Source organism: Schistocerca gregaria, chromosome 2 (assembly GCF_023897955.1).
Source record: "Schistocerca gregaria isolate iqSchGreg1 chromosome 2, iqSchGreg1.2, whole genome shotgun sequence".
Taxonomy (NCBI): domain Eukaryota; kingdom Metazoa; phylum Arthropoda; class Insecta; order Orthoptera; family Acrididae; genus Schistocerca; species Schistocerca gregaria.
Window position 1 is genome coordinate 844,550,560 of NC_064921.1, and position 27,959 is coordinate 844,578,518.

Here is a 27,959-nt window from a genome sequence, read left to right on the forward strand (position 1 = left end):
TAGTGCTCAGAGCCTGTTTTTTTTTTTTTTTTGTTTTACATACGAATTTTCAGTCAGGGTTCGTGGGATGACCACACGAGTGCTCCTGTTGTCACACGAAATCGCACCCCAGATCATAGCTCCAGGTGTAGTTACAGTAAGTCTAGCACGCAGGAGGGTTGCTTGCAGACTTCCAATTGGCGTCTTCCTAAACAAAACACGGCCGTCTCGGGCACCGAGGCATAACGAGCTTTCGTCAGAAAGCACTACAGGCCTCCACGCTGCCCTCTAGTGAGCTTTCGCTTGACACCAATGAAGTCGCAAATGGTGTTTCGGGTCGGAGGAATGGACGCTACACTACGCCCGGCTCGGAGCAGTCCTTGAAAGTAACGGATTTGTAACAGTTCTTTGTATCACAGTAGTGCCAAGTGCTGCTCATATTGCTGCTGCAGATGCAGTACGAACCGCGAGAGCCACACGTGGAACACGATGGTCTTTCACCTCGGTAGAGCCACGTGCTCGTCCGGAGCCCGGTCTTCTTGCGACCGTAGATTCTCGTGCGAGCAGTCGTGTACAGTGGCTACGTCCGGCTTCTCGTAGCCCTGTTACACGAGTTCATTAAAACACTGTGAGGTGTTCATAATGGCGTCTTTGTTGCCTTGACGGCGTTCTTGACTAACATCAACTCACCACGTCCAGTCTCAAAGGTAAATAACGTTGACGACAGTTACAGCGTGTATTTAAAGCAAACCTGGTGTGCGCCCTCACAGTATCGGTACTGGCGCCACTCTTACGCAACTGACGGGAAATCTGAGTAGACATCATCTCTCAGATGTAGAAACGCGCCTGCCAACTTCTATCGACCTGACCATTGTTTCTAAGGCTCATCACAGCTCACTTAACGTCATACCAAGTATGACGATTAACAATTACCTACAAAAATGCCAATTCACATTATTTTGTCTGTGAAAAAGTATTCCGAATAACGTGTTATTAAATGTGCAAGCACACACTATCAGAAAATGAAAACAGCAGTTGCATTCATATCAATTCCACGACGTAAAAAAAATGGCTCTGAGCACTAAGGGACTTAACACGGCTCTAAGACGCAAACAAAGATATAATTGAAACTTCCTGGCACATTAAAACTGTGTACCGGACCGAGACTCGAACTCCGGACCTTTGCCTTTCGCGGGCAACTGCTCTACCAACTGAGCTACCCAAGCACGACTCACGCCCCGTCCTGTCCTCACAGTTTTACTTCTGCCAGTACCTCGTCTCCTACCTTCCAAACTTTACAGAAGCTCTGCTGCGAACGAGCTGTGAGCACGGGGCGTGAGTCGTGCTTCGGTAGCTCAGTTGTAATTCTCGCTTCGCGCGTCGGGCGGCTAGGTTGTGCTCTTAGTTCCGCCTCTACCGTAGCGCAGCGTGTTTTCCTCCTGTCAGTTTAGTGCCGTGTTGGTCGCATCGCTGGTTGTGGGCTGGTGTTTGGTGTTCGTGCGGCCCTTCCTGTCGCGGCGTAGTCTCTCGCCGTGATGTCCACCATGGTTCCCACGAAAGTTCCGCGTACAGGTACAGTCAGTTTTACCTTTGACAAATCCACGCGTCACGTCCAGCCCGGTTCTTTGGAGATACATGACTGGTTAGTCGATACAGTTAAGGTCACTACTGATCAGGTGCATACCGCATATTTCGACAGCGAATTATATGTGTTTTTTGTTAAGTTTCTTGACCCGCTCCAGGTTGATAGGCTACTTTCTCGTCATGGTTCTCAGGTACCCTTTACGCACCGTGATGGTTCCACTAGTATGGTTCTCTTGGCAAATGCAGAAGTGATATATACGAATGTTCGGGTATTTAACCTTCCGCCCGAGGTTGACGACTGTTTTCTGAAGTCCGTTTTGCTTCCTTATGGGGACGTACGCCATATTCGAAAGGAACGCTGGTCTGCTCAGCACCGCTTACAGGTATATAGTGGTATTCGGTTGGTGGAAATGGTGGTCAAAAAACCTATTCCTTCTCACCTACAGGTATGTGGTTATAGGGTCCATATCACGTACAGTGGCCAGGAAGGAACATGTTATTATTGTAATGAAACTGGTCATTTCCGTACTAATTGTCCGCGGCGTGTGGTGGTATTAAAACCTACATACGAACAGCGTAAAAAATTGACTTTAGCTGACCTTCTCCCGCAAGGATCTCGGACTGAATCGCTCACTGTTACTGAGGGACGCAGTGATCCGTTGCCCGACAACGGCCGTGATTTTCCCCCGTTGTCCTTGAGTAGGGATGTTGCTGCCCTTAATTCCGATGTGCCCGCGCTGATTTCTCACAACAAGCGTCGGCGAACACAGGATGATGCGGCTGATGAATCTTCCTTATTGGCTCGTCCTTCCGATGGGCCTCCGGTAAAGGACTCTCTTTCTCAGTCGGAAATCGTGGATGAGGACGCCACAGGTGCTATCACGCCTTTGCAGAAGCTCCCTGACACCTTATCTGACGTTGTTCGTGCTGCCGCGGCAGCCTCTTCGGAGACGCCCGTGACGGAACCTGCTTCTGGTTGCCACGTGTCTTCTCCGGTTCTCTCTGACACTTCTCCTATTGACTCTGTTTCGCATCCCCCTTCTGGAATTTCTGTCGCCCCCTCTGGGTCACAGCCTCCTCCCATCAAACAACTGATTGATTCTCCAGAGCCAGTGGATCCCGTTGTTATTCACCAACTGTCCCACCGTGAACCCATGTCTGCGGACGAGTGGGATGTAGAGGCCTCTCTCCCGCAATCTGACACGGAATGTCTACATGATGCTCCCACGCAGCCGAACGCTGCAGCGTCGGCACAGCGGAGCCGCAGTCGAATCCGTAAACAGCCACAGAGAACCGCGTCACGGCTGAAGAAAAAGCAGTGGGAAGATGAGGGTTCTGTTTCGTAGTTTTTCTCTCTGTGGTTCAGCGCTTGTTTCTGGTATGATTACTTGTATGTTGCTCCGTCAGCTGACGGCTCTCTACCGATCTTTGTTCTTCTTTCTGGGTTGAAGTTCCATGCAAGCATATACATTTCTTACTCTGAATATTAACAGAATATGTTCTGAGCTTCGGCTCGCCGCTTTGCGACAGTTTATCTATCAGTCTGGGGCAGAAGTTGTTTTTTTACAGGAAGTCCTATTCGACCAGTTTTCCATTCCTGGGTTCTCGACGTTTTTTAATGTCGCTTCCGAACTTTCTACGGGCACTGCCTTGTTTTATAGAGAAGGCATTCCGTTGATGAATTTCGAAGTACTCGACAGTGGAAGGGGGATCGGGTGCACGTTTTATTATCTCAGTTTACTCCTTCTTTATGCCCCTTCTGGTTCGGGTTGTACTACCGCACGTTCGAGTTTCTATAAAGAAGAAGTCATTTACCTGCTTCGTAAATCCCCGACAAAGATAATTTTAGGTGGGGACTTCAATTGTGTTCTACGGCCGGTAGATCAGTCTCCTAATTTTAATTTCAGTAAAGAACTCGACGACTTTGTGCGCTCCTTGCACCTGCGTGACGTGTGGGTTTCTCGCTATCCTACACTTGTGCGACATACCTACTTTACTCCCACGTCTAGCAGTCGCCTCGATCGCTTTTACCTTTCCGATTCCTTGTGTGGGCAACTTCTGGCTGTTGATGTGATACCAGCCTGTTTTACTGATCATTGCGCTGTAGCCGTTACGTTTAATTACGAGCGACAACCGGTAAAATTGTTTCGTCCTCCTTGGATGCTCAATATCGCGTATTTGCAAGATACCTCCCTTGGTATCGTCCTGAAGGACATTTGGACTCGTTGTTCTCGTACTATGGACCGGTACCCGTCTATCATGGCATGGTGGACACTGTATGCAAAACCACACATCCGTAGGGCTCTCATGCGTTTTGGGGCTGCGAAGGTGGCAGAAGATCGACGAACGCAAGAATTTTACTATTCTGTCTTACGTCAACTGTACGATAGTGCTACGCATGCTCCCCTACGGGTTACTGATATACAGCGCATCAAAGCCAAATTGCTGCAGCTCAAACGCATTCAAATGGAGGGCCTGCGGACGAGGTCTCAACCACGTTCCCTTCTACAGGAGGAACGGACGTCACTCTACCATCTAGTCCGTTTACGGTCGCGCCGGAAACGTGGGTGCCTTGCCTCCCTCACAACCGCTGACGGCCGCGTGTTCACCTCTCACCGTGTCATTTCTGACTTCGTTTACACCTATTTTACTGATCTGTACGATACTCATGTCCCGGCGGAAACCTCTCTTGACGACTTTACCTCCTTGCTGCCTCGCGTCGTCACTCCTCAATTAAACGACGCCTTTCTGCGTCCCTTTCAGAAGGATGACATATATGATGTTGTTGCAGGATCGCAGTCCCGCAAGTCCTAAGGAGTTCTATGTTCAATTTTGGCCGCTCATTGGTGACACCTTACCGTCAATGGTAAATGAAGTGATGCGGGGAGTCTCACTTCCTGCTCCTTTTCAGGAAGGCAGAATGGTCCTCCTCCCGAAATCCACAGGTCGACCTGCAATTGATTCCCTCCGTCCTATTACTCTCCTTAACTTTGATTATAAACTTGTCGCTCGAGCAATTAATATCCGTCTCTCTAAGCTGCTCGATACCATTATTGCCGCCCACCAAAGCTGTGTGCCTGGACGCACGATACTGACTTCCGTTCTCGAATGTCGCGATGTAATCTCGGTGGCGGCTGCCGCTAATATCCCAGGGGCTTTGCTTTTTCTTGATTTCCAAAAAGCGTTCGATCGCGTCAGCCATGATTTTTTATCGAGAGTGCTCACCGCTGTCGGCTTTAATAATGATGCTCGACAAGTCTTACCTAATCTTTTTACCGGTATCAGTGTCTCGGTGATTGTGAACGGTCACCCTACCCCCCGGATATCGATCAGACGGGGGTTACCCCAGGGAAGCCCCTTATCCATGTCACTTTTTGTTCTATCCTTAGAGACCTTACTTCGCCATCTCACCATGCAATTACGTGGCTGGAATATATTGGGGGAAATTTTTGCAGTCCGTGCATACGCCGATGACGTCATGGTTTTAGTACGACATGCCGAGGACATACCGCGGCTTAAGGATACCTTGGATTCATTTTGTGGTCTTGCTGGTGCTCGCATTAATGATCGCAAATGCACGTTCCTGCCGTTGAGAGGCTTTGATCATGTCGTCATTCCTTGGGCGACGGTTGTCGATCGCCATAAGACCTTGGGGATCATAGTGGATCGTAATCCGATCAAAATGGCGGCACTAAATTGGCGTGAGGTTACGAGTCGTGTTCACGGGGCGGTCCTTGAACATGACCGCCGTTCCCTTAGCCTCCTTCACAAGGCACGGGTTTTAGAGACCTATGTCTTCAGTAAAATATACTACGTTGCGTAGGTCTTCCAGCTTCCCGCGATGATGGCCCGCAGGCTGAAACAGCTGTCTAGTCGATTTCTGTGGCGCCGCCATGTCTTCCGTGTCCGGTATGAAGTTGTGGCCAGGCCTCGGAAGCTTGGAGGATTGGGTCTTTCAGATATCAAAGTGAAGACGTCCATCTTATTTGCCCGCCGCAATGTTTTAACCTGTACGCGGGCTCCGCATTCAGTCACCTCTCGTTTACTTTCCCGCCTCCGGCCGGCCAGTCTGACCCCTCCTGTTGGTGTTGGACGGATTAATCCTAAATTGCGGCACATTCGTGAATACTTTGTACTTGTCGGTATTCTGGGTGCTGATATACTTTCTATGACGCATATTACTACCAACATGCTACAAATCCGTTGGGGTACAGCATGTTTCCCTTCTTCTGTTGAACTTGCTTCCCCGTCAACGTCATGGAAAACGGTCTGGTCTCATCTTAGTCTTCCCATTTTGCCGATGGAGATTGTTTCAACGTGGTATAAGGTCGTCTGATACCTACTGGTGATCGTCTTTTTCGTATTGGCCTTCGTCCGACTGATCAGTGTGAGGAATGTCATCAAACTGACACCTTACTTCACAGGCTAGTTGCTTGCGGACGGGATCATTGGCTCTGGGTCCGCCGTCAATTAGCTTTTCTTACTAGAGGGCCTGAAACCGCATTCCCAGACGACATCTTCTTACATCCGGACATCTCTTAGTTTCCTCAGACGAAAACGAACACTATTGTCTGGCTCTTGGGTTACTATGTCCACTACGTCATTGAAGGCGGTAATGACCCAGATCCCCGCGTTTTTCACCATTATTTGTCAACTGCGCATTGGAAATGGCAGCGGTTACCACAATACCGAACGCTTTTTGCGAATATGCTTTTTCTTGTGTTTAACCGTCAAGGAGTTGGTTAAGTTCCCCTGTGATTCCTGTTTCTTCCCTGAGCTTGAGTCCCCTCCCTTGTTGTATTTTTTCGTAATTTTTTTTCTCTTTTGCATGTATATATATACACCCAAAATTCATACTGGTGGGATAACGGGTTGGTCTTCCCCTTCAGAAGAAATGTTTTATTTGTGTTTCAACTAATTTGTTGATTTTCTTTTTGCAGCTAATATTAAATGATGATTTGACTATGGTTGTCTGACTTCTCGTGAAATATACCAAGTCAATCTGATAATAAAAAATAAAAAAAGTTGGTAGAGCACTTGCCCGCGAAAGGCAAAGGTCCCGAGTTCGAGTCTCGGTTCGGCACACAGTTTTAATTTGCCAGGATGTTTCATATCAGCGCACACTCCGTTGCAGAGTGAAAATCTCATTCTGGAAAGATATAATTGCTAAAAGGAACATGCAAAACCTACTCTATAATGTAAAGCACAGAAAAATAGAATAAATTGATAGCGCATCGTTGCGTTATCTCTACAAAATATTTGTTATTAGATACCTTCTGGGGGCTCTCGTATCGCTCGACCCTTAAGCAGATCTTGTATATAGCCTCCTAAAATAATTTCTTTGGTAAGCTCTCTGGGAAAGCGACAGAATTAGAGGTGACTGTTTCCACCACAGAAACGTGCTCCCGGACAGCACGGTGTGACGCAGACAGACGTAGTCTGGGCGGAACAGCACTACAGCCCTCGCGCGTATACTGGTGACGCAAGCCGGGGGTTCCCCGAGGACAGGAGAGGAGGTCAGGGCTGTTAATAAACCGCAATAGAGAGCAGGCGGGCTGTTATTGTGAGATTCCGGCGCGGCGATAGGGCGACATGTGGCCTGTTGTGGCTCCCTTGCCCTTGCGCCCTACCCTCGCTGTACGGGCGCCCTGCGGCGGCATTCCTGGGGAAGGGCACAGGCTGTCTGCTACCGGGAGGGGTCGCCCTGTTTGTACCAGTCCTGCACAGCTGCCGCAGAGAGCTGCGGCTTCGAAGGCTGCTTAGTAACGCTGTTGATGCTCTGACACTGCGAAAAGTTCCGCAGTTGAGAAGTAGACGTTGCGAACCACAAGGCAGTAGATAACAGCATCCAGTACAATGCAGTGTTTTCTCTACATTCGGCAGACACTCAGTGCAGTTGTGCACTCCCACGTGACACAGCTGACAAATTGTTCCTGGCTATTACGCCAGGAGGAACAATACTTAATTGGCAAGTTCAAGTGGTAGCATATGCGGATGACGTGGCATTAATGGCAAGAAATGTAAGGGCATCATAGGGGAACTACGATACGTTAGAAGAAGCAGAAAGAGAAGTAGATTTAGAAGTAAACATCAACAAAACAAAGTATATGCTGATGGGAGAGCCCAATATAAACGGACAAAAGAAATCAATAGTAATTAATGGGAAAGAATATGGAAGATTAAAAACATATATAGGTTATGTAATAACGGAGGACAATAAAGTGGCAGTAGAAATACAAGAAAGGATAACGAGTGGAAATCGTTGCTGTTTTGCCTCGCAGAATGTGTTTAATTCCAGGAATGTTAGTTGTTGTTGTTGTTGTCTTCAGTCCTGAGACTGGTTTGATGCAGCTCTCCATGCTACTCTATCCTGTGCAAGCTGCTTCATCTCCCAGTACCTACTGCAACCTACATCCTTCTGAATCTGCTTAGTGTACTCATCTCTCGGTCTCCCTCTACGGTTTTTACCCTCCACGCTGCCCTCCAATGTTAAATTTGTGAGCCCTTGATGCCTCAAAACATGTCCTACCAACCGATCCCTTCTTCTAGTCAAGTTGTGCCACAAACTTCTCTTCTCCCCAATCCTATTCAATACCTCCTCATTAGTTACGTGATCTATCCACCTTATCTTCAGTATTCTTTTGTAGCACCACATTTCGAAAGCTTCTATTCTCTTCTTGTCCAAACTAGTTATCGTCCATGTTTCACTTCCATACATGGCTACACTCCAAACAAATACTTTCAGAAACGACTTCCTGATACATAAATCTATATTCGATGTTAACAAATTTCTCTTCTTCAGAAACGCTTTCCTTGCCATTGCCAGTCTACATTTTATATCCTCTCTACTTCGACCATCATCAGTTATTTTACTTCCTAAATAGCAAAACTCCTTTACTACTTTAAGTGTCTCATTTCCTAATCTAATTCCCTCAGCATCACCCGATTTAATTTGACTACATTCCATTATCCTCGTTTTGCTTTTGTTAATGTTCATCTTATATCCTCCTTTCAAGACACTGTCCATTCCGTTCAACTGCTCTTCCAAGTCCTTTGCCGTCTCTGACAGAATTACAATGTCATCGGCGAACCTCAAAGTTTTTATTTCTTCTCCATGAATTTTAATACCTACTCCAAATTTTTCTTTTGTTTCCTTTACTGCTTGCTCAATATACAGATTGAATAACATCGGGGAGAGGCTACAACCCTGTCTCACTCCTTTCCCAACCACTGCTTCCCTTTCATGCCCCTCGACTCTTATGACTGCCATCTGGTTTCTGTACAAATTATAAATAGCCTTTCGTTCCCTGTATTTTACCCCTGCCACCTTTAGAATTTGAAAAAGAGTATTCCAGTCAACATTGTCAAAAGCTTTCTCTAAGTCTACAAATGCTAGAAACGTAGGTTTGCCTTTTCTTAATCTTTCTTCTAAGATAAGTCGTAAGGTCAGTATTGCCTCACGTGTTCCAACATTTCGACGGAATCCAAACTGATCCTCCCCGAGGTCTGCATCTACCAGTTTTTCCATTCGTCTGTAAAGAATTCGCGTTAGTATTTTGCAGCCGTGGCTTATTAAACTGATAGTTCGGTAATTTTCACATCTGTCAGCACCTGCTTTCTTTGGGATTGGAATTATTATATTCTTCTTGAAGTCTGAGGGTATTTCGCCTGTCTCATACATCTTGCTCACCAGCTGGTAGAGTTTTCTCAGGACTGGTTGTCCCAAGGCCGTCAGTAGTTCTAATGGAATGTTGTCTACTCCGGGGGCCTTGTTTCGACTCAGGTCTTTCAGTGCTCTGTCAAACTCTTCACGCAGTATCGTATCTCCCATTTCGTCTTCATCTACATCCTCTTCCATTTCCATAATATTGTCCTCAAGTACATCGCCCTTGTATAAACCTTCTATATACTCCTTCCACCTTTCTGCCTTCCCTTCTTTGCTTAGAACTGGGCTGCCATCTGAGCTCTTGATATTCATACACTTGGTTATCTTCTCTCCAAAGGTCTCTTTAATTTTCCTGTAGGCAGTATCTATCTTACCCCTAGTGAGATAAGCTTCTACATTCTTACATTTGTCCTCTAGCCATTCCTGTTTAGCCATTTTGCACTTCCTGTCGATCTCATTTTTGAGACGTTTGTATTCCTTTTTGCCTGCTTCATTTACTGCATTTTTATATTTTCTCCTTTCATCAATTAAATTCAATATTTCTTCTGTTACCCAAGGATTTCTAGCAGCCCTCGTCTTTGTACCTACTTTATCCTCTGTTGCCTTCACTACTACATCCCTCAGAGCTACCCATTCTTCTTCTACTGTATTTCTTTCCCCTATTCCTGTCAATTGTTCCCTTATGCTCTCCCTGAAACTCTGTACAACCTCTGGTTCTTTCAGTTTATCCAGGTCCCATCTCCTTAATTTCCCACATTTTTGCAGTTTCTTCAGTTTTAATCTACAGGTCATAACCAATAGATTGTGGTCAGAGTCCACATCTGCCCCTGGAAATGTCTTACAACTTAAAACCTGGTTCCTAAATCTCTGTCTTACCATTATATAATCTATCTGATACCTTTTAGTATCTCCAGGGTTGTTCCACGTATACAACCTTCTTTCATGATTCTTAAACCAAGTGTTAGCTATGATTAAGTTGTGCTCTGTGCAAAATTCTACTAGGCGGCTTCCTCTTTCATTTCTAGGCCCCAATCCATATTCACCTACTATGTTTCCTTCTCTTCCTTTTCCTACACTGGAATTCCAGTCACCCATTACTATTAAATTTTTGTCTCCCTTCACTATCTGAATAATTTCTTTTATTTCATCGTACATTTCTTCAATTTCTTCATCATCTGCAGAGCTAGTTGGCATATAAACTTGTACTACTGTAGTAGGTGTGGGCTTCGTATCTATCTTGGCCACAATAATGCGTTCACTGAATACAAAAATCAAAATATACACGACTATATTAAGAACTATAGCAATATATGGATAGGAAGGCTGGGTATCGACATTAAAGGAGGAGAACTGGTTATTGAGATGGAAAGAAAGATACTGAGAAGGATTTTTGGAGCAGTGAGAGAGGAAGATGGCTGGAGAGTAAGGACAAATGTAGAACTACAAACGCCTTTTGGACAGATGGATATTGTTGTTAAAATTAAGAAGGGAAGAATAAGATCGGCAGGACATGTACAGAGAATGCCAGAAACTCTGAGCGTCAAGAGAGTTTTCAAAATGGTTCAAATGGCTCTGAACGCTACGGGACTTAACATCTGAGGTCATCAGTCCCCTAGAACATAGAACTACTTAAACCTAACTAACCTAAGGATGTCACACACATCCATACCCGAGGCAGGATTCGAACCTGCGACCGTAGCGGTCGCGCTGTTCCAGACTGAAGCGCCTTGAACCGCTCGCCCACACCAGCCGACAAGAAAGTTTTCATGGGAAAACATGATGGGAGAAGGAGAAGAGGTGGACCCAGGAAAAGGTGGCTGGACCATATGGAAGAAAATCTAAAAGTGATGGGGATAAGAAATTGGAGAAGGAAGGCGATGGACAGAGAAGAATGGAGTCCAAGGTTCTTCAAGGACTGTAGACCCAACCAACAAGAAGAAAAAGAAGATTACGCCGTGGTAGTCTGGATTTCACCTTAAGACCCTACGTTTAACCCCCATAAGCGGAGGCTATTTTCTATCGTCTCCATAAGCGGAGGATATTTTCAAGGGGAATCGTATCTTTCTTGAATGTCCGATTCACACCTTGGCTCGCTACTGACTACAGCACAATTCCGCCTCCGCAAGCTTCCGCACAGTGACGAACGTCACATGTTTTGAACTGACCGTCGTCGACTGCCGTCGTCCGCTGTTGCTATCATCCCATGGTGGAAGACTGGTACACATCTTCTTCAGCACTGAAAGCCAAATGTCATTCAATTTTACACCCTTCTCCTCCCAACAGAAATTCCTGGGGTGTTTTACCATCACTATGGGTCTCTATGCAGCTACAAATGCATAACATCCGCTTATGGCTACGAATACTTGAGTCCTACCAAAATGAATTTGGTGGTCTTCTGGCAGCAAAGCATGTTCCGAAACAGCTAATCTGTCAGTCTCCCCTCTTCTGCAGTTGCCTATTGCTATTCTAGCCGTTAACTGACCGGTCCTTTTGTAGTAACCAAATACACCTCCCCACAACTACACGGAATCCTATAAATTCCAGCTTTTTCCTGCCGTTGACGAGCATCCTTGATCAATTTTAGGTGATCTTATATATTCTGTGTGGGTGTGTAGGTTACCGCGATGTTCAGCTTTTTCAAAATTTTTCCTTTGACGTTAGATAAAGTGTAACACGAAGGTAATGACTGCAGTGTGTGGAATCAAAGAGAAACAATATTAAGAACTTAATCTAAATTTCCATGCCATTCATCCTTTGGTCGTTGAAGCTGATATATGGAACAAAGTAGAAAATTAAGCGAAGATTTAACTGGCTGACAACCTTGTGAATAAAAAATAAAATTAGAAAGGGCTGTCGAGAATGGGCTGCCGCCTCTCAACTTGTCTGCTTAAGCAGAATAAAGAAGCGAATAAAATTTTTAGCTATAATTGGCATTGTCACGAGATATAAAAAGCACGATAATTCTGTGACGATTACTCGTGGAAGGCCGCCGTTAGACCTCTGTGATTAGTGCTGCAACACAAACGGCTGAGCGGCTTGGCAGCTAGACGTCGCTGATTATAAGCACGGTTTACGATGGTGTATTACAAAGCCAGAAATAGCTGCCAGAAACTGCGTCTGATGTGAACATTACCACTTGCTCAGCGGTGCTCCGTGGGTATGCCGGTTAGACTGGCGCCGAATCTATCACCCTACATGATGTGAAATGATGGATTACCCACATGAACCTAATTGGCTACTTGAGGACGCTAAACGGTCGAGCACTTCAGAAAATGTTCCTGAACTTGTCAGGCGCCTCTCGTATTGCCTGTGGTTCGAGAACCTGGGAATTTAAACACAATACGGTACTTTAATGGTTACTGAATGATGGAGTTTGATCTGGTAAAATAATATTTATTCAAACACTGTGTAAAAGTGACTGACAAGCGCCGGCCGCGGTGGTCTTGCGGTTCTAGGCGCGCAGTCCAGAGCCGTGCGACTGCTACGGTCGCAGGTTCGAATCCTGCCTCGGGCATGGGTGTGTGTGATGTCCTTAGGTTAGTTAGGTTTAAGTAGTTCTAAGTTCTAGGGGACTAATGACCACAGTAGTTGAGTCCCATAGTGCTCAGAGCCATTTTTTACTGACAAAAAGCCGTCGAGTTTATAAAACAACCTGAGAATGAATTTACATAATTAAAACAGAACAGTGAGAAGAAAATATCGCCACCAGCATGAGGTGGAGAATTACGACTGAGACGGTGCCGGGCACACAAAAAACACAAATTACCTTCTCAACCGTACTGCATAGTTAAGTAATTACACAAAAAAGGTATGAATTCGAGCAAAGACACACAACAGATCGATGAATAAAGGAAAAATTACACTACTGGCCACTAAAATTGCTACACCACGAAGATGATGTGCAACAGACGCGACATTTAACCGACAGGAGGAAGATGCTGTAATATGCTGTAATAGCTTTTCAGAGCATTCACACAAGGATGGCGCCGGTGGCGACACCTACAACGTGGTCACGTGAGGAATGTTTCCAACAGATTTCTCATACACAAACAGCAGTTGACCGGAGTTCCCTGCTGAAACGTTGATGTGATGCCTCGTGTAAGGAGGAGAAATGCGTACCATCACGTTTCCGACTTTGACAAAGGTCGGATTGTAGCCTATCGCGATTGCGGTTTAGCGTATCGCGACATTTCTGCTCGCGTTCGTCGAGATCCAGTGACAGTTAGCAGAATATGGAATCTTTGGGTTGAGGAGGGTAATACGGAACGCCGTGCTGGATCCAAACGGCCTCGTATCACTAGCAGTCTAGATGACAGGCATCTTCTCCGGATGGCCGTAGCGGATCGTGCAGCCACGTCTCGATCCCTGAGTCAACAGATGGGGACGTTTGCAAGACAACAACCATCTGCACGAACAGTTCGACGACGTTTGCAGTAGCATGGACTATCAGCTCGGAGACCATGCCTGCGGTTACCCTTGACGCTGCATCACAGACAGGAGCAGCGCCTGCGATGGTGTACTCAACGATGAACCTTGGTGCAGGAATGGCAAAACGTCATTTTTTCAGATAAATCCAGGTTCTGTTTACAGCACCACGAAGGTCGCATCCATGATTGGCGACATCGCGGTGAACGCACATTGGAAGCGTGTATTCGTCATCGCCATACTGGCGTATCACATGGCGTGATGGTATGGGTTGCCATTGGTTACACGTCTCGTTGCCTCTTATTCGCATTGACGGTACTTTGAACATTTCAGATGTGTTACGACCCGTGGCTCTACGCTTCATTCGATCCCTGCAAAACCCTACGTTTCAGCAGGATAATGTTGCAGTTCCTGTACGGGCCTTTCTGGATAAAGAAAATGTTCGACTGCTGCCGTGGCCAGCACATTCTCCAGATCTCTCAGGAATTGAAAACGTCTGGTCAATGGTGGCCGAGCAACTGCCTCGTCACAATACGCCTGTCACTACTCTTGATGAACTGTGGTATCGTGTTGAAGCTGCATGGGCAGCTGTACCTGTACACGCCATCCAAGCTATTTTTGACTCAGTGCCCAGGCGTATCAAGGCCGTTATTACGGCCAGAGGTGGTTGTCCTGGGCACTGATTTCTCAGGATCTATGCACCCAAATTGTGTGAAAATGTAAGCAGATGTCAGTTGTGGTATAATATATTTGTCCAATGAATACCCTTTATCATCTGAATTTCTTCTTGGTGTAGCAATTTTAATGGCCAGTAGTGTAGAAAGAAAGGTCACGGATTTAACCTGATTACGAAACTAAACATGAGTGGTTACGAAAGAACCCACTTTGAAGCAAGAATCAGATTGCCGAAGAACTTGCATACCAGTTAGGAAGCCTAAAAATAGAAACCAGGAAGGGACTTTTTTCCCTCGCTATAATGCTATTTCCAAGTCGGGAGTGTGCACTGCAAATGCGATCTTACCGTGACTGCTGCTGAGCAATCAAGTCGGGGTGCGCCGAACTGCCAACTGTTGTTGGGTTGAGCTGATGTCATCCGCTGCGATCCGCCGATCTCGTATCCTCCTGATAGCTCTCCGCGAGTGCGCCTAAGTTCAGAGTGAAATTTCGAAGACTTTGCAGAGCACCGAAGCCGAACCAAGTAGAAGTTCGAATAAAAAAACCCATACCAATACGAATATCCTTCCTTCAGACCTCGGAAAGGCACCCCACAATCTATTCTAGCCAATCCCAAAAAGAAATTGAGTGCTCCTCCAGTCAAGGATCTGGAAGTCCGTACCCGTGCCTGTTTATACATCTCTGTGTTTGGTTACACATGCCTATACCAGTTTCTTTGGAGGACATCACACACATCCATGCCCGAGGCAAGCTTCGAACCTGTGACCGAAGCAGAAGCGTGGTTCCAGATTGAAGCGCCTAGAACCGCTCGGCCACAGCGGCCGGTCTTTTCTTGTAAAACTTAAAAGATATTTTCATGTGTGAAGAATATTTCTTGATCTGTCTAAATAATAATATAAACAACTGTAATTTATAATTTGTTAGTGCTGGTTATGTATTAGAGAGCAATAACGCGCTGTGTAGTGGCGTGGAGTGACGTAAGGCCGCGCACGCTCCACAAGCACTTGGCTGCGGACTCTGACGTGATGGGACGCGCCAGTTGCTTGTTAAGCCAGTGTGAGGAGAATATTGTTTAGAGGCAAAGTTATTCTTGTACATCAAAAATAAGTTCAAGCATCTGAAAGAAAATTAATTCCTGGTACGTCAAACTAAAGATTTTATTTAAAAGAAAACAATTATTCATACAATCTAATTTTACGTAAATTTGTGATACTGTTTTCCATGTTGGCATGGTTAGTATTTCGTGTTGCAATTGTGTTGAGGTTCAGTGGTAGTTGTTTTACTTAAATAATTCTGATGTTCTCTTTCGTGATTCATTGCCAATTCCCAAGTTAGCAAAAGCGAATAAACGCTACTGTGAGGTTACGCGTTTAGCATGACAATAGGCAGCCTGCAGTTGGTAGGTGTGAGAGATACATATTCCCAATTCATTTCACTGTGTTTATATCAGCGAGTCTAGCAATAAATGAAATTCTTTCTCATTATTATTCCATGACGTTTCTTGTTACTAAAAACTTGTGAATAGACTTCTGTTGCCGCACATATTCAAATTATTCCTTACCCACATTGTTTGCAATTTTAATTACTTTGTAAACAGACAGTGCTCAATTGGACTGGCTATCGTTTTCTCACTTATTGCAAAAGGATCAGTAAAGTTTATTGTTTTGTATCCCGAATCCCGTGATACTCCTTTTCGTTGGAACAATACCTGAATGATTGCAATTTTTGATAATTGAACTAAATTTAACTGAAAGTTGAGCAGGTGGAATAAGTTTTCCTCAGAGATAACTTGTTGTAAGCCTCTCCCTCACTAAGCAGTGTTACATTTTCTTTCGGTAACGATAGCCTTGCCAAATTTTACTTTCTGGTAGGGACACGCGAACACGGTAAAACATGTCTGTTATGTAAAGGAGGACGTTAAAACGCGGATCACCATTTCTGGCTACAAAGGGTAGCAGCATGTCATACACCACAGCAGATGGACAAGGAATCGTACTGAATGGGCGTCCCGTGATTGGCGTCATTGTTTTTTACTAACGGAACTCGGATCAGTTTGTACTCAGATATACACAGACGCCGGGTCTAGAGATAACCCAGTAACATCAGACACCTTCAACACTGTGTCCCACATGTGGAACAAAGTGATGGTTCAGTGATGTTCTAGGGTGGCATTTCATGGAACCACCATATGCTTCTAGAGGTTTTTGAGGGCAATCTCATTACTCTACATTACGGGGACGCATAAAAATACAAAAGTTCGCGTTTTCGTCTGGTGATCTGGACATACTACAGTGAAGATATATGCAGGCCCCAGAGTCAAATTTTGTTTCCTATGCCGTATTTTCTAAACAAAGAAGTGATGCGGAACTTACGTTGTAGTGTGTACATAAATCAACCGGTTGACAATTTTGAAAAATCCAGAAGACTTTTGTGCATAAAAATGTCGTTACGCGAAATGTTTAAGTACGAAACGAAATTCGAGGCTGGAATGATGAACATTTTGGTGTTATCAATGAAAGTAGAACCAATATCAGGTCCCTTTCAAAGTCTGTCAGGTGCCGACAACAAAATTGGTTCAAATGGCTCTGAGCACTATGGGACGTAACTTCTGAGTTCTGGAACTTAGAACTACTTAAACCTAACTAACATAAGGACATCACACACCTCCATGCACGAGGCAGGATTAGAACCTGCGACCGTAGCGGTCGCGCGGTTCCAGACTGTAGCGCCTAGGAACCGCTCTTCCACCACCCCCCCAGGGGCTCAGCATTCACTTGCTGAGTACGGGCTTGGCGACCCCGGGGTCCTGAGCTGGGGACTGGTCTGCGCCGCCAGTGTCCTGTCACCGTAACCCCCGGACATGCTTCAGCGACCACCGTACGGCGCGGCGGTGAAATGTTGTGTGCTGCGGGGAATGGTAATCTTGGCTTGACCGCCTGGATTGCGAGGAAGGCCAACCTCTATAAAAACCCCTCAATCTTTCGGTGTGCTCCGCGCCTAGAAGATGCATGGCTGTTGGGGTGGAACAGTCGCAAGCGGGCAACCTCTGGGGCACCTGCCGCACCCCAGTTGTATAAGGCTTACTCAGGCACGCGGGGCTCTGTCTGAGCGGACTTTTAGTTCCCTAGCTGCTCGTGGGACCACAATGGACCCTTCGACCTCTACATTTCCCCCTACCAGTGGCTTGGGTGGGCCGCTGGTAGGAAAACACACCCAATCGAAAAAGCGGCTACGCGCTGCGAGTCCTCCAGCGCCTGGTGTTGCTAGAGATTTAACAGAATGTAGTAACGGAGCACATGCTGATAATCAGAATGTGTTTTTGATTATTAAAAGGAAGGAGGGTAGCTTTGAGAGGGTTTCTCCCTTTTACATCCACAAGGGCCTTGAGGGAATTGCAGGAACACTGAAATCTGTAAAGCGACTGCGCAATGGGACTCTGTTAGTTGAAACTTCTAGTTCCCGTCAAGTCGCTGCCCTTCGGAAAGCAAATTGTCTAGGAGAGTACGCTGTCGAGACCGAGCTCCACTCCACTTTGAACTATAGTAAGGGTGTTGTGACGTGTAGGGACTTGGTGGATATCCCCATAGACGTGCTAAAATCTGAGTGGGCTGACGAAGGAATTGTTGACGTGCAGCACATTATGAAACGAGTCAATGGGGACCTCGTCAAATCTGACTCGTTTATTCTCACATTCAGTTGCCCGAGACTGCCGGAGCATGTTAAAGCGGGGTTCTTACGTTTGTCCGTACGGCCATATTTCCCCAACCCAATGCGCTGTTTTAAATGTCAGCGCTTTGGGCATACTACGTTGGGGTGCAATGGAATAGCCACGTGTGGTAAATGTGGTCAGCCTGCCCATGACGGAGCCGATTGTTCATCGCCTGTGAAGTGCGTGAATTGCTCTGGGAGTCACCCTGTCTGGAGCCGGATCTGCCCCATCTATCTCGAAGAGCGGAAGGTACAGGAGATTAAAACATCTAAGCGCATCCCCTATGGTGAGGCCAAGAAGATCTTTAAGGCCATGCAACCTCCTGTGTTTTCCACATCTTTCGCTTCCGCTCTCAAAAAACCGGTACAACTGGCCACTGTTGCTACACAAACGGAGGTTGCTAGTGTTAGCACTAAAACCTGCGCTTGCCAGTGCACTTGTGCTGCTGCGGTTGTTTTGCAATCTGCGGCTCTCCCCGCTACATCGGACAAGGCCGTGGTTGCTGACATTGAGGTACTTCCAGCCTCCCCCCATATGGCGCCTTCTGCCCAAGCGAGTCAACCTCCAACTGTTGACAAGGCTCTGCATTCCAAGCCCCCCAAGACAAAGCCTCAGAAGATGAAGGTTCTGCCACCTGAGGAGACTAGTCAGCGTCGGTCCGATGATGATGCCATCGTGCTGTCTGACATCTCCCGTGGGTCGTCATCGGATCTTATGGACATTGATGTCGACCGGGGGCGATCTTCTCGCCCCAGGAATAAATCTCCGGCCAGTACGGTCTCTCCTCCAAAGCACAGAGGCAGGGTGAAAGTTCAACCACCCTGATCACTGGCTCCCATATTACAGTGGAACCTGAATGGTTTCAGGACGCATGTGGCCGAATTACAACTCCTCATACGAGAGTGCCCCTTGTGCTTATGTCTCCAAGAGACACATTTTCGGGCCACTGATTCTCCTTCTTTACGCGGCTATACCGCATATCGAAAAGATGATCTGACGGGGCAAAGGGCAAAGGGTGGTGTTGCAGTTTTTGTCCGTGATGTGCACCCCTCATCTGAGCTCCCTCTCGTCACCGACTTGCAAGCAGTTGCAGTTGACATTCTTGTGGGTCGGAGGCTCACAGTCTGTTCTGTTTATTTACCACCTCCGGATGCGATAGACACTGAGGCTCTCATGGACCTTATTAGCCAACTCCCTCGCCCGTTTCTTCTTCTGGGGGACTTCAACGCTCATAATGTCTTATGGGGCTCTCCGACTACTTGCCCCAGGGGTCGCATTCTGGAAAGCGTCATGATGTCTGAAGAACTGTGCCTCCTCAACTCTGGTGCTCCCACTCATTTCTGTACTGCTTCCGGATCGTCATCGGCTATTGACCTTTCCTTTTGCTCTCCAGCACTCGCGGATTCTGCTCTGTGGGAGGCTGCAGCTGACCTCCATTCTAGTGACCACTTCCCCCTCTGGATTCGCCTCCTGGATGAGGCTGTGGCATTACCAGTGCCGCCCCCGGTGGCACCTTTGCAGAGCTGACTGGACACTTTTCAGCCAACTGGCTGTTTTGGAACACCGTGCCAGCGTCCACGAATGGGTAGACCATGTTGCAGCCGTGATCTCTCATGCTGCTGAATTGTCCATCCCACGGTCATCCGGTCATCCCAAGAGGCGTCCTGTCCCTTGGTGGACCACTGAGTGCCACTCAGCCATCCGCGCCCGCAGTGCAGCACTGCGCCGCTTCAAGTGCCGTCCCTCAGCTGACAATCTTGCGGCCTTTCGAGTGGCAAGGGCCAGAGCGCGGCGGGTGATTAAAGAGAGCAAACGACGGTCATGGCAATCGTTCTTGAATTCCATCTCTCGCTCCACTAGTTCTACGAAAGTATGGGAAGCCATCAGGAGGATTTCCGGGAAACTCAGCCAGCTACCTGTCACGGCATTGCTGCATCAGGGATGTCTCCTCACGGCGCCGAGAGACATTGCCCAGACACTGGCCATGCATTTTGCGGAATCTACCGCCACTATTAACTGTGATCCAGATTTCTGCCGCTACCGCACTGCCGTCGAAAGGGGTCATTTGGACTTCCGGTCTCTAAATTCTGAACCCTATAACTGCCCCTTCACAATGTGGGAACTGGATTCTGCGCTGTCTGTGGCTCATGATACTGCGCCTGGTCATGATCAAATCCGGTACAGCATGCTGCGGCACCTGTCGCTGCCATCCAAGGAAGTTCTCCTGAACTGTTTCAATATGATATGGTTATCTGGCACGTACCCTGACTCGTGGAGGGAGGCAATTTTGATCCCCCTCCTCAAACCAGGGAAGGACCGAACGCATCCCAGTAGTTATCGGAGTATTGCCTTGACGAGCTGTGTTGGGAAGACGTTGGAACGCATGGTCAACCGCCGCCTGGTTTGGCTGCTCGAGACCAGGCAGCTCCTTAGCCCCTCTCAGTGTGGCTTTCGGAGATGTCGTTCCACTATAGACAACTTGACCCTGCTTGAGGCCGCCATCCAGCAGGCCTTTCTACGTAACCAGCATTGTCTAGGGGTCTTCTTTGACATTAATAAGGCGTATGACACTACTTGGCGCCGCCTTATCCTCAATCAACTCCATGAGTGGGGCTTTCGTGGCCGTCTCCCCATCTTCATTCGGTCCTTTCTTTCTCACCGCCTCTTTCGGTATCGGGTTGGTAATGTGCTATCGGATTTGTACGTGCAGGAGAATGGTGTTCCTCAGGGCAGCGTTTTAAGTGTCACCCTCTTTGCCGTTGCTATTAACAGTATCACATCCACTATCCGGAGTCCTGCCCAATGCTCCTTGTTTGTGGACGATTTTGCTGTTTTCTGTTCTTCCTCCAGTCTTGTCAGTGCTAGTCGGCAGTTACAGCTTACGATAAAGCGCTTAGAGGCATGGACTGCAAAGACGGGTTTTACCTTTTCTGCAGACAAATCTGTGTGTGTTCATTTTAATCGTTCTCGGCGTCTTTTTACCTCCCCTGAATTGCGTCTGAGGGACACCGTTCTTCCTTTTAGAGACACTGTGAGGTTCCTGGGCCTCACTTTTGATTCCAAGTTGTCGTGGTTGCCTCACCTTAAAGACCTCAAGGTGCGGGCCCTGAAGGCACTGAATATTTTGAAGTGTCTGAGCCATCGGTCCTGGGGAGCAGATCGGGCGCGTCTGCTGCAGTTTTATAGGGCTTTCGTCCGATCGCGTCTTGACTATGCTTGCACCGTGTATGGGTCAGCAAGGCCTTCGTATCTGAAGATCCTTGACGCAGTACACCATGAGGGTATCAGGCTGGCCACTGGTGCCTTCCGTACCAGTCCCATCCCCAGCCTGTGTGCTGAGGCAGGGGAACCGCCGCTCGCCATCCGGCGGAAACTCCTCATGGTGCGACGGGTGTGTCATTTCCTTGCCTGTCCTACCTCCCCTGCGTACCCTACCGTTGCCCGACCGCCTATGGAACGTCTCTTTTCCAGTCGTCCCAGGGCAACAAAACCATTTGGGATTCGTGCCAAGCATTTGCTTGAGTCCCTTGGTGTGGAGCGTGTGGCCCCCCAACGACAAGGTTTTACTCGCCTGCCTCCCTGGTTGCTCCAGAGGCCCAGCGTCCTCTTAGACTTGTCGGAGAACCGGAGGAACTGCACTCCGGCGTTTGTTTTTACCTCCTTATTTTACGATATTTTAAACCAGCATCCGGACCATGTACCTGTATTCACAGATGGCTCTAAACAGGGGGACACTGTTGGTTGTGCTGTTGTTTTCCCTGATCGAGTCGTCAAGTTACGGCTTCCTGCGGTGTTTACCATCCTCGATGCCGAATTGTTTGCAATACTGCGGGCATTGGAGCAGATGAGATGTGTTCCCAGTATTAAGTTCCTCATCTGTTCTGACTCCCTGAGTGCCCTTCAGACCATTCAACACTTGTACCCAGCGGATACGGTCGTCCAGAACATCCATGATGCCCTACTCCACCTGCAACGGCAGGGGAAGGAGGTTTCTTTCTGCTGGGTGCCGGGGCACGTGGGTATTAGGGGCAACGAACTGGCGGATGTGGCTGCCAAAGATGCATGTTCCCTCCCTCACGTTGTTGACTGTGCCGTCCCCCTCCATGCTGTAACCTCCCTTTTGCGTTTTCGTGTTATGCATCAGTGGGAAGAGGAGTGGTTGGCAGTTTCTGACAATAAGCTGCGTCTGGTAAAGGCCACTACGCGACCATGGCGTACGTCCTACCAGTCATACAGGCGGGATGAGGTTCTCCTCACTCGCCTCCGCATTGGACACAGTCCCTTCACGCATGGTTTTTTACTCCGGCGGGAGGACCCCCCAATCTGCAGTGCTTGTGGCGTCCAGATTACTGTCCGCCACATTTTACTTGACTGTCTTTTATTCTCTGACCAGAGGGCGGTGGTTTCCTTGCCACCGGATTTGCCCTCTATTTTGCAAGACGACGCAGCGACTGTGGTTAAGGTTTTACGGTTTTGTGTCCTGTCCAATCTGTTGCCTCGGATTTTAGGGAGAAGGTTTTAATGTGCTGCTGGGTGACTGGCTCACCCAGTTTTTAGGTAAGAGGTCCGCCAGTCACGATTACCTCCTTGTTTCACTTCGGTATCTGTTCGCTTTTCCTTGTGTTTCCTTTCCTTTTTTAGTGTGTTTCTTCTCCTCTTGTTTTGCCTCTGTATGTGCGCATTTGGAACTGCATCAGGCCTGTGTCTTTTAGCCGTTCTCCTTGTTCGGCGTCCGTCTTCGTCCCTTCACCGCCTGTGTTCCTGTTTCTATGCGCTTGGGCGCTGATGACCACGCTGTTTAGCGCCCGTAAACCTCAAACACAAACAACAACAAACAAAACTCTTCCACCACGGCCGGCGGTGCAGACAACACTGCCTCAGTCGAGTAAGAGGCATCTTCGTGTCCTTTATAGTAATCACTCAATATCCAACGCTGTTCACGCTCCTTATATACCCTAGTAGGCATGTGGTCTTCAGTCCTGAGACTGGTTTGATGCAGATCTCCATGTTACTCTATCCTGTGCAAGCTTCTTCATCTCCCAGTACTTACTGCAACCTACATCCTTCTGAATCTGTTTAGTGTATTCATCTTTTGGTGTCCCCCCACGCTGCCCTCAAGTACTAAGTTGGTGATCCCTTGATGCCTCAGCACATGTCCTACCAACCGATCCCTTCTTCTAGTCAAGTTATGCCACAAATTTCTCTTCTCCCCAATTCTATTCAATACCTCCTCATTGATCGATCGATCCATATAATCTTCAGCATTCTTCTATAGCACCACACTTCGAAAGCTTCTATTCTCTTCTTGTCTCTTTTTATCGTACATGTTTCACTTCCATACGTGGCTACACTCCATAAAAATACTTTCAGGAACGACTTCCTGACACTTAAATCTATACTCGATGTTAACAGATTTCTCTTTTTGAGAAACACTTTCCTTGCCATTGCCAGTCTACATTTTATATCCTCTATACTTCGACCATGATCAGTTATTTTGCTCCCCAGATAGCAAAACTCATCTACTCCTTAACTGTCTCATTTCCTAATTTGATTTCCTCTGCATCACCCGACTTAATTCGACTACATCCCATTATCCTCGTTTTGCTTTTGTTGATGTTCATCTTATATCCTCCTTTCAAGACACTGTCCATTCCATTCAACTGTTCTTCCAGGTCCTTTGCTGTCTCTGACAGAATTACAATATCATCGGCGAACCTCAAAGTTTTTATTTCTTCTCCATGGATTTTAATACCTACTCCGAATTTTTCTTTGGTTTCCTTTACTGCTTGCTCTGTATATAGATTGAGCAACATCGGGGAGGGGCTACAGCCCTGTCTCACTCCCTTCCTAACCACTGCTTCCCTTTGATGCCCCTCGACTATTATAACTGCCATCTGGTTTCGGTACAAATTGTAAATAGCCTTTGGCTCCCTGTATTTTACCACTGCCACCTTCAGAATTGAAAGGGAGTATTCCAGCCAACATTGTCAAAAGCTTTCTCTAAGTCTACAAATGCTAGAAACGTAGGATTACCTTCCTTAATCTCTCTTCTAAGATAAGTCATAGGGTCTGTATTGCCTCACGTGTTCCAACATTTCTACAGAATCCAAACTGATCTCCTCCGGGGTCAGCTTCTACTAGTATATTTTGTAAGAGAGCAAGAACTACGCCTCTTACATGAAGTCATTAAAGATCACCTTATTCACGTTGAGCAAAGAGTAGGACTGAACAAAAATGACTGACGAGGCACAATGCATCTTGTAGAGGGCATAGTATGAATCTATTGGAATAATTTTTGTCTGGTGATGTAAAGTAGTTCACATTACATGAAAACTTTGTGGAAACACGTCGATTTACTGCAGGCTAGTTTATCCCAGGGAAGTATTCAGAGCTGAACGTGGCCGTCTGGGGAGCGGCGATGGGAAGCAACAATAGGCAGCTTAGTGTGGCTCAAGCTCTGAGAAAGCGGTAATGGGGCGCTGCCTCCAGGTCCCTTAAGATGAGTGACAGTGAGTGGGTGGTTGACCCCATGCTGGTGTGCTGGGAAACAGCCGGAAAACTTGTACACCTGTTGATAAATGTCCGTCGTCCCATTTTCAGTGAAACATGTGAGAAAGCCATGCAAAGCTACAGTGGAGAGGTCAAAAGAGGCCAAAATATGCGTGTTCGTGACTATAGCAACTTCACGCTGAATTCATGGTCCATAGAGTCTGAAGTAAATCAGGTGAAGAGCGACAGAATGAAATACGCCGGCCTTCGATGGGAATGTAGGACTGGGGAATTTGAAGTACTGTCCTGGGAGTCAGAATTACGGAAAAATTGGTGTTTTGAGCAGACGATAACCTTGACGGGTGGCCTGGGTGGAGCTAAATAGCAGAAGTTGAAAGAAAGGGACATTTTGTAGGAATTTGTTCAGTTCCCAGAGCAGGTATTGGTCGGCGCTGGGAAGTGTCGCACAATTAACGCAACTTGCAATGCAATTGGCGTAAGTGATTTTGATGGAGGGGAAACCGAGGCAAAGAGCAGACTGGGAGAAGTCTCCGTAGGGGTCTTCCATTCCCAGCTTGCCTAGAGTGCGGACGTGGTGTTGTTGACTCAGCTTGCCTCAGAAAGAGTGAGTATCTCTGCAGTTTAGGACTTAGCAAATGGAACGATTGAGCTTGGAGATTTGGTTCAGCTATGTACTGAGCAAGATAGCTAGGAGTGTAAACACGAGCACAACCTTGCAGCACCTCGAGGCCGGTCGACGTCCTCACAACGACGACGCCTCGCCATGGTGAATTCGGTGATATTGCACCCGCTCCGGCTTGAATTAGGCCACATTAATTTGTTGGATCATGTCGGCAAAGTTTCCACGAGGATTTCATGGGCCGTGAATTGGGGAATTCTTCTCGCACTTCTCATTACGCCTGGGTCAGTCGATAGGAATTAATTTTGATTTATCGCGCTTTACTCCACGTAAACGCAATTTATTACCACTGCCTGATAGGACAGTCATGTAATGTGATAATGGAAGGTCAGGAGTTAAAATAAATGTGCGCTAATCGACTGCATCTGTTTTCAATCAAGTAGTTGAAATCCCAAGTAATTTTCTTAATTAATTTTATGCTCAACATTTGCACCTGGTGTTCAATAGCTGAATATAACATCAATGTGCAACCCTTTTTAATTAAAAGTGATCAATTCTGAATCAGTTAATGTCAACACTGCCACCGCATTTCAATCCGGAGTCACAGGGCATTATTACTTTCTTTGCGTTATCCGATATTGCGGCAGTTTCGCACTCTCTGTTGATCTGTTAGTCAATTAGCTAGGGTGAACACACGTCAAAACCATATATATATATATATATATATATATATATATATATATATATATATATATATATATGTGTGTGTGTGTGTGTGTGTGTGTGTGTGTGTGTGTGTGTTACGTGCCAACTGAGTAGGATTTGCTTTGGCTGACATTCTAAAGAGGCTAAAATCGCATTCTTGCACAGCTGAGCGCGCGTTGTTGCTACGGAGAGGTGACCACTTTGCAGCGAGCGACCTGCCAAGTGGCCGGTAATCCTGTTTCTGCAGCCACCGCAGGTTGGGGTGGGACAGCCGGCGCACCCTCGCGCCTGCTTTCCCCAGCGGGCCGCCGACAAACAATGCAGCCCAATGATAAGTCGACCCACATTCCCCCGGTGGTGATTGATCAAGGCCACCCCGGGGGTGAGGCAGGGGGTGGTGGCACGCCGCATTACGGGTAACGAGTGCCGCGGCCAGCCGGTCGTAAAATCCATTAACGGCGTCCGCGTGTGCGCTCGCCTAGTTTACTGATGATCTCCATAAACTCGCCGACACGTGCAATCCGAAATAATAAAGTTAATGTCGCGCCAACTTAACCACGAGTTATACGCGCAGGAATCCGTGACAGATGCGGTACGACAACCGTTTCTGCCCCGCAACTATTGTCACAGCTGCCGGGGACGGTTCGCAGGTCAGTAAAATGCAAATGTAAAAATCGTTGCGCTGTAACTTCATATGAGCTCGCGTACAGGGGGTGCAAAGTGATTGACTGTCGCACTCGGGTGTTGTCTGTCGAATTACCACAAGAGCGTGAGTCAGCTGTGCATGAGTACAACTTTCTGTTATCGTGTACCTACTTGATGGACTCGTAGATTGTAGCTGTCCTCCCAAATTTTTCTTTGTGTACTAAAATGAATCTACGGACTCGCTTAACATATAGCTAACAATTCTTTCTACCTGCATTCCAGCAGTAACAGGCCACGTCAATAATACTGTTGGAGCGGCTACTTTTCCTTCCTCGTAGTTCATCTCCGCAATCCCGAGGAACAGTTCCTTACTCTCCTGAGAAAATGTCGTTTGGAGACCGGGCAATTATTTCTTTCCTGACAGCAAACTCTCTTGTAATGCTGTTCTCAAGAGTCACGTGCTTAAAGTATGCTTGCGGACAATGCAGTCTACACTGAGAAACGCTCTTTTAGTTGAAGCAAACGAGACCACTCCCCCCCCCCCCCACCCACCCACACACACACACACACACACACCTCTGTTCTCCCTGCGGCGTGGTCGCAAAGACTTGAGGGCAAAATTACTGCTAAAACAATCGCAATTCACAAAAGACCAGGTATTACGAGATACCTGTTCTTAATCCTGTCTCAATACGTCCAGAGGCCAGCCGGAGTGGCCGAGAGGTTCTAGGCGCTTCAGTTTGGAACCGCGCGACCGCTACGGTCGCAGGTTCGAATCCTGCCTCGGGCATGGATGTGTGTGATGTCCTTAAGTTAGTTAGGGGACTGATGACCTGAGATGTTATGTCCCATAGTGCTCAGAGCCGTTTGAACCATATGAACCTCTGATGACCTCAGCTGTTAAGTCCCATAGTGCTCAAAGCCATTTGAATCATTTTTGAATACCTCCAGATACTGGCTCAACAAAAGTCTTCCTTCTCTTGTTTCAGCATAGGTGGAAACTAGTCCATTTCTCAAAAGCATTGTGTCAGCGCCGACATTACTCTGCTTTGTCCTACAAGATTACCGTTCAAGTATTTTTGGACCACAATTTGTACTTGACCTGGACTTTGATTGCGGTTATTCACGTCCACAAACATAAAAACGTAAGGTTTATCTACACTTGTGTTTTGGGAACTGCAGATGGACGTGATTATGTTTATTGGGATAGCAGCTGTCATATTGGAATGATATTCAAGCTACCTAAGGGACTAATGATTATGACAGCTTTTGGCTACACTACGGGCCCTTCAACACACTAAAAACACCTGGGCTACAAGTTCATTATCTTTCTGATTCGAGATCAGCACTAGAGCTATTAAGACATCTGCACAGCGGACAATCTAACCATTCGGTACCACATGACATCCTAAATATAATATTACAGATCATAATCTAGAATC